Here is an 8,475-nt window from a genome sequence, read left to right as displayed (position 1 = left end):
TATTACAAGCAGTCAGGAAAAAACAATTCAAATACCGAGGTGCCACAATAAGGATCACCCAAGATCTGGTGCCTTCACATTAAAGGATAGAAGGGCCTGGAATCTGATATTCTGAAAGACAAAAGAACTTGGAATGCAGTCAAGAATAAATTACCCAACCAAGCTGAGCATTTTCTTGCAGGGAAGAAGATGGACATTTAATGAAACAGATGAATTCCTTTTGTTTCTAAGGAAAAAATCAGAACTAAACAAAAAATTTGATCTCCAACCATAGGACTCAAGAGAAGCAGAAAAGGTAAAAGGAACTCTTGAGAATTGTATTTCTGTTGTGGATATACAAAAAGACTACATATATTTTGATTTTGTTGATATAACATAAAAAAAAGGGAAGTAGAAATGGAAAAGGGATAATGTCAAAAAAAAGGGAAAAGGTGGGATAAAAAAAGGGAAACTACATTCCACGGAGAGGCAAAGGAAACTTATCATATCCAAGGGAATTTAGAGAGTGGGGAGAACATCACGTGAATCTTACTCTCATCAGAGTTGGCTCAAAGAGAAAATAATCGACATACTTGTTTTACAGAAAATCTTCTCTCACCTCATTAAAAAGGGGGAGAGGAAAAGGGAAAAGGAAAAGAGTAATAAGGGAAGGGCACATAAGTTTAAAACTGGAAAAGAGAGTTGGGGGGGCAAGTAAAAGAAAAGCATAATCTGGGGATTCAGATGGCAGGAAATACAGAATTAGTAATTTTAACCATAAATGTGAATGGGATGAACTCTCCCATAAAGCGGAGGTGGATAGCAGACTAGATCAAAAGTCAGAACCCTACAATATGTTGTTTATAGGAAACACATTTAAAGCAGGGAGATACATATAGAATAAAGGTAAAAGACTGGCGCAGAATCTATTATGCTTTAGGTAAAGTCAAAAAAGCAGGGGTAGCCATCCTTATCTCAGATCAAGCAAAAGCAAAAATTGATCTAATTAAAAGAGATAAGCAAGGAAACTATATCTTGCTAAAGGGTAGCATAGACAATGAAGCAATATCAATACTAAACATATATGCACCAAGTGGTATAGCATCTAACTTCCTAAAGGAGAAGTTAAGAGAGTTGCGAGAAGAAATAGACAGCAAAAACTATAATAGCAGGAGATCTCAATCTTGCACTCTCAGATTTAGATAAATCAAACCACAAACAAATAAGAAAGAAATAAAAAAGGTAAATAGAATATTAGGAAAATTAGGTATGATAGATCTTTGGAGAAAACTGAATGGAGACAGAAAGGAATATATTTTCTTCTCAGCAGTTTATGGAACCTATACAAAAACTGACCATATATTAGGACATAAAGACCTCAAAATTAAATGCAGCAAGGCAGAAATAGTAAATGCTTTCTTTTCAGATCACAATGCAATAAAAACTACATTCAACAAAAAGTTAGGGGTAAATAGACCAAAAAGCAATTGGAAACTAAATAATCTCATCTTAAAAAATGATTGGGTGAAACAGCAAATTATAGACACAATTAATAATTTCACTCAAGATAATGACTATGAGACATCATACCAAAATTTGTGGGATGCAGCCAAAGCGGTAATAAGAGGAAATTTTATATCCTTAGAGGCCTACTTGAATAAAATAGAGAAAGAGAAGATCAATGAATTGGGGTTGCAACTAAAAAAGCTAGAACAAGACCAAATTAACCCCCCCCCCCAATCAAATACTAAATTTGAAATTCTAAAACTAAAAGGAGAAATTAATAATATTGAAAGTAAAAAAACTATTGAACTAATAAATAAAACTAAGAGTTGGTTTTATGAAAAAAACAATAAAATAGATAAGCCTTTGGTAAATCTGATTAGAAAAAGGAGAGAGGAAAATAAATTAGTAGTCTTAAAAATGAAAAGGGAGAATTTACCACCAATGAAGAGGAAATTAGAGAAATAATGAGTTACTTTGCCCAACTTTATGCCAATAAATTTGATAATCTAAGTGAAATGGATGACTACCTCCAAAAATATAGGCTTCCCAGATTAACAGAGGAGGAAGTAAATTGCTTGAATAGTCCCATTTTAGAAAAAGAAATAGAACAAGCTATTAATCAACTCCCTAAGAAAAAATCCCCAGGACCAGATGGATTTACATGTGAATTCTACCAAACATTTAAAGAACAATTAGCCCCAATGCTATATAAACTATTTGATAAAATAGGCAATGAAGAAGCCTACCAAATTCATTTTATGACACAGACATGGTACTGATATCTAAACCAAGTAGGTTGAAAACAGAGAAAGAAAATTATAGACCAATCTCCCTAATGAATATTGATGCTAAAATCTTAAAGATATTAGCAAAAAGACTACAGAAAATCATCCCCAGGATAATACACCATGATCAAGTAGGATTTATACCAGGAATGCAGGGCTGGTTTAATATTAGGAAAACTATCAGTATAATTGGCCATATTAATAACCAAATTAACAAAAACCATATGATCATCTCAATAGATGCAGAAAAAGCATTTGATGAAATCCAATATCCATTCCTATTAAAAACACTTGAGAGTATAGGAATAAATGGACTTTTCCTTAAAATAATCAGTAGCATCTATTTAAAACCATCAGTAAGCATCATTTATTGGATAAAAAATGCAACCATTCCCAACAAGATCAGGAGTGAAATAAGGCTGCCTACTATCACTGTTACTATTCAATATTGTATTAGAAATGCTAGCTTTGGCAATAAGAGTTGAGAAAAAGATTAAAGGAATTAGAGTAGGCAATGAGGAAACCAAATTATCACTCTTTGCTGATGATATGACGGTATACTTAAGAGAATCCCAGAGATTCTACTAAAAAGTTATTAGAAATAATCCACACCTTTAGCAAAGTTGCAGGATACAAAATAAACCCACATAAGTCATCAGCATTCTTATATATCACTAACAAAATCCAACAGTCAGAGTTACAAAGAGAAATTCCATTTAAAGTAACTACTGATAGTATAAAATACTTAGGAACCTATCTACCAAGGGAAAATCAGAAACTTTATGAGCGAAACTACGAAACACTTTCCACACAAATTAAGTCTGATCTAACCAATTGGAAAAATATTAAATGCTCTTGGATAGGGCAAGAAAATATAATAAAGATGACAATACTATCTAAACTAATCTATTTGTTTAGTGCTATTCCAATCAGACTCCCAAAAAACTATTTTAATGACCTAGAAAAAATAACAACAAAGTTCATATGGAAGAACAAAAGGTCAAGAATCTCAAGGGAATTAATGAAAAAAAATCAAATGAAAGTGGCCTAGCTGTACCAGATCTAAAATTATATTATAAAGCAGCAGTTACCAAAACCATTTGGTATTGGCTAAGAAATAGATTAGTTGATCAATGGAATAGATTAAGTTCAAAGGACAAAACAGTCAATAATCTTAATACTCTAGTGTTTGACAAACCTAAAGACCCCAGTTTTGGGGATAAGAACTCACTGTTTGACAAAAACTGCTGGGAAATTTGGAAACTAGTATGGCAGAAACTAGGCATCAACCCACACTTAATACCGTACACCAAGATAAGGTCAAAATGGGTTCATGACCTAGACATAAAGAATGAGATTATAAATAAACTAGAGGAACACAGGATAGTTTACCTCTCAGACCTGTGGAAGAGGAAGGAATTTATGACCAAAGAAGAACTAGAGATCATTACTGATCACAAAATAGAAAATTTTGATTATATCAAATTAAAAAGTTTTTGTACAAACAAAACTAATGCAGACAAGATTAGAAGGGAAGCAATAAACTGGGAAAACATTTTTACAGTCAAAGGTTCTGATAAAAGCCTCATTTCCAAAATATAGAGAGAACTGACTCTAATTTGTAAGAAATCAAGCCATTCTCCAATTGATAAATGGTCAAAGGATATGAACAGACAATTCTCAGACGAAAAATTGAAACTATCTCTAGACATATAAAAAGATGCTCCAAGTCATTATTAATCAGAGAAATGGAAATTAAGACAACTCTGAGATACCACAATACACCTGTCAGACTGGCTAGAATGACAGGGAAAGATAATGCGGAATATTGGAGGGGATGCATGAAAACAGGGACATTAATATATTGGTGGTGGAATTGTGACTACATCCAGCCATTCTGGAGAGCAATTTGGAACTATGCTCAAAAAGTTATCAAATTGTGCATACACTTTGATCCAGCAGTGTTACTATTGGGCTTATATCCCAAAGAGATCTTAAAGAAGGGAAAAGGACCTGTATGTGCAAGAATGTTTGTGGCAGCTCTCTTTGTAGTAGCCAGAAACTGGAAACTGAGTGGATGCCCATCAATTGGAGAATGGCTGAATAAATTGTGGTATATTAATATTATGGAATATTATTATTCAGTAAGAAATGACCAACAGGATGATTTCAGAAAGTCCTGGAGAGACTTACACGAATTGATGCTGAGTGAAATGAGCAGGGCCAGGAGATCATTATATACTCCAACAACAATACTATATGATGATCAATTCTGATGGACCTGGCCATCTTTAGCAATGAGATGAACCAAATCAGTTCCAATGGAGCAGTAATGAACTGAACCAGCTACGCCCAGCAAAAGAACTCTGGGAGATGACTAAGAACCATTACATTGTATTCCCAATCCCTATATTTTTGTCTGCTGCATTTTTAATTTTCTTCACAGGCTAATTGTACAATATTTCAGAGTCCGATTCTTTTTGTACAGCAAAATAATGTTCGGTCATGTATACTTATTTTGTATTTAATTTATATTTTACTATATTAACATGTATTGGTCATCCTGCCATCGAGGGGAGGGGGTGGGGGGAAGGAGGGGAAAAATTGGAACAAAAGCTTTGGCAATTGTCAATGCTGTAAAATTGCCCATGCATATAATTTAAAAATAAAAAGCTGTTAAAAATTAAAAAAAAAAAAAAGAAAAAGAACTGATCAGCAAGATGATTTCAGAGAGACTTGGAGATACTTACGTGAACTGATGCTGAGTGAAATGAGCAGAAACAGATCATTGTAAACACAGCGACGACAATATTATAGGATGTTCAATTCTGATGGACAATGAGATGATTGAGACAAGTTCCAATGATCTTGTGAATGATGAAAGAGAATTGTCTCTTCCTCCCCCTTTTCCCTCCTCTTCCCCCACCCCCAAGCATATCAAAGATATTGGGGCACCAGAGCAAACTCCAGAAGAGTCCAAGTCAGCCAGCTTGTGTCCCAGGACAAATTCCACAAAGCTGAGAAGCTTGGAAAATTCCAGAGGGCATGTATTTTTTATTTTTATTTTTTATTTGTTTTTGTTTTTTGTTTTTCACAATTCCTGTTTTTCTGTTAACCTCAAGTTCTGAGCCTCAGAAAGCCTTTAATCATGTAAATTAGGCCTACTTAAATTAATTCAATATAATTGATAGTACCAAGCAACTTAAAACAGTCTCAAAAACCTCAGAATCTGCCAAAATGTTTTAGCTGTTCTATAACTTTATTTCTGCAGATTCAAATTGGCCAGTTCTAGATCCACAGAAAGGTCAGTTTTTTTTCCTTTTTGGGGTGGCAGTTAAAAACTTTCCCATCTCAGAACTAGTCCTTTCTCTGTCTACTAAAAGATATTAGCATGAGTACAATTACATATAAAACAAGCTTTAAATTCCAAATAACCAGATCTTTCCTTTGTAATTCAGCTGACAAAGAAACAGAGGACAAAACAGTCTCTCTCTGTCTCTCTCTGTCTCTCTCTCTCTGTCTCTCTCTCTGTTTCTCTCTCTTATTTCTCTCTCTCTCTCTCTCTCTGTTTCTCTCTCTTCTTTCTCTCTCTGTTTCTCTCTCTTCTTTCTCTCTCTGTTTCTCTCTCTTCTCTCGCTCTGTTTCTCTCTCTCTCTCTTTCTCTCTGTTTCTCTCCTCTCTCTCTCTCGCTGTTTCTCTCCTCTCTCTCTCTCTCTCTCTCTCTTTCTCTCTCTCTCTTCTCTCTCTCTCTCTCTCTCTCTCTCTCTCTCTTTCTCTCTCTCACACACACACACATACACACACACACACACACACACACACACACACATACACACACACACACACACACACACACACACACACACACACACACACACCCTGTCCTAAATCAAGCTCTAGTTCTTGGTTCCACCTTGGGGTGGAAGTGAGGAGGGGAATTCTGGAGCCAAAGCCTGAGGAGCCAACTGGCCAAGTATTGAAGGCTTCTTTGAATTTACACCCAGCCCTTGGGAGATGGACAGTTCCTCCTTTGGAACAGGATACCTGTCCAAACCAAACCACAATATTTAATCCCTATACATTTTGATAATTCATCCAAATTCTTCCTAAAATGCTATTTTCCCAAGACATCAGATAAGAAAGCCAGCTAGATTGTTCCTTTCCAAGAATTTCTTGTCCTCTTTAATGGAGTAGTCACTCAATTGTACTTAAGAAAAATAGGAGAATCCTTATGCATTTTAACCACTTCTAATTTTCCCAATATTAAAGGGAAATAGAAGTCTTTTACAGACTTTAATTGTCTAAATTCTCCCAATCCCAGTCATCCAGGTAGCTCATTAGTTCTTGGCAGAGGGACAGTCCTCTTACTGATCTAACCACTTAGAGTCTCTTTCCCCCTCACCAGTTTTTTGCCCACCTGGGTTGTATACAGTTACTTAATTTCAAACTTTTCTCATCTGACATCTCCTGGCTGAATTAATACTCTATCTTTTCTAGCCTATTTTCATTTTTGCTTTCTCAGAGTGTCTCTCTTCAGGAGTTTACCCAATCAGAACTGGAGTTCCCGAGCCAAGTCCAAGGATCACCAGAGAACTCTCTGGAGGGCACCTGCCTAAGGATTTGGTACAGGATGTGCCAAAATGTTTGTGGCAGCCCTGTTTGTAGTGGCTAGAAGCTGGAAAATGAATGTATGCCCATCAATTGGAAAATGGTTGAGTAAATTGTGGTATATGAATGTTATGGAATATTATTGTTCTGTAAGAAATGACCAGCAGGATGAATACAGAGAGGACTGGCGAGACTTACATGAACTGATGCTAAGTGAAATGAGCAGAACCAGGAGATCATTATATACCTCAACAATGATACTGTTTGAGGATGTATTCTAATGGAAGTGGATCTCTTCGATAAAGAGAGCTAATTCAGTTTCAATGGATCAAGGATGGACAGAAGTAGCTACACTCAAAGAAAGAACACTGGGAAATGAATATAAACTGCTTGCATTTTTGTTTTTCTTCCCAGGTTATTTATACCTTCTGAATCCAATTTTCCCTGTGCAACAAGAGAACTGTTCGGTTCTGCACACATATATTGTATCTAGGATATACAGTAACCTATTTAACATGTAAAGGACTGCTTGCCATCTGGGGGAGGGGGTGGAGGGAGGGGGAAAATCGGAACAGGAGTGAGTGCAAGGGATAATGCTGTAAAAAATTACCCTGGCATGGGTTCTGTCAATAAAAAGTTATTTAAATAAATAAATAAAATGGAAGCTACTAAAAAAAAAAAAAAAAAAAAAAAAAAAAAAAGGATTTGATACAGGAGAGACCCCCTCATGAATAGGAAATGTCCCAGAACAAGTCCCCAAACTCTATGGGACATTAGCGATCACAAAAATAATCAGAGACTCTCAAGGTAAGAAAAAGAAAAAAAAGGATTTATTGCATCAAAAGAAAGGGCAATTCCCAATAGACAAAATATCAATAGAGGAGTGCAAAACACCAACTACAAAATGTAAGATTAAATAGACTCTGAACACAGAAGCTCCCAACCTTCCTCCCCAAATCTCTTCTTCCATTGTCTGGGGGAGTCCAGGCTTACTCTCTAAACATGGAAATCTATCCCAGAAACAAAAGAATATTAATAATAAATTCTTAATTCAAATTTCCTTAGAGAAGTGCTATATAGGCAGATATTCCAAGATGAGAGAATTCTGTTACCTACAGTCCCAAAGCCATCATCTCCTTTAAAAGAAGTATTTAAATGCTAATTAGAGTTGGTGGGAAACAGGAGGGGAAAAGTTCATCCAAGACATTGAACATCTGAAACTTTTTAGCTCAAGTCACAATTAGGGCATAAGTTGAAGCCACATCCTTATGAGAGATCTTCACTCAGTTTATCCCATTTACATTAATACATTAAACTCTTGATAAATATAAATAGGAAGGGATATTTATTTTATAAATAACAAAGTAGATAAGGTCCCATGAATTAGGGATAATAAACATAAACAACGATCAACAAGCTTTTATAAAGCCCCTGTGAGGGCTGTAGAAGACCCTTACCCAAAATGACTACTCAGAGATCATTCAGTAAAAAGCAGAAAAATTGTTTATTGAAAACCTCTGGAGGATGAGCTGTTCCATCACGAGATAAGAAAGAAAGCTTGTAGTAGGAGGGCTAAAGAAGTACTAAAGATACATAG

Source organism: Antechinus flavipes, chromosome 2, assembly GCF_016432865.1.
Source record: "Antechinus flavipes isolate AdamAnt ecotype Samford, QLD, Australia chromosome 2, AdamAnt_v2, whole genome shotgun sequence".
NCBI classification, from domain to species: Eukaryota; Metazoa; Chordata; class Mammalia; order Dasyuromorphia; family Dasyuridae; genus Antechinus; species Antechinus flavipes.
Note: the sequence above shows the minus strand (reverse complement) of the source record.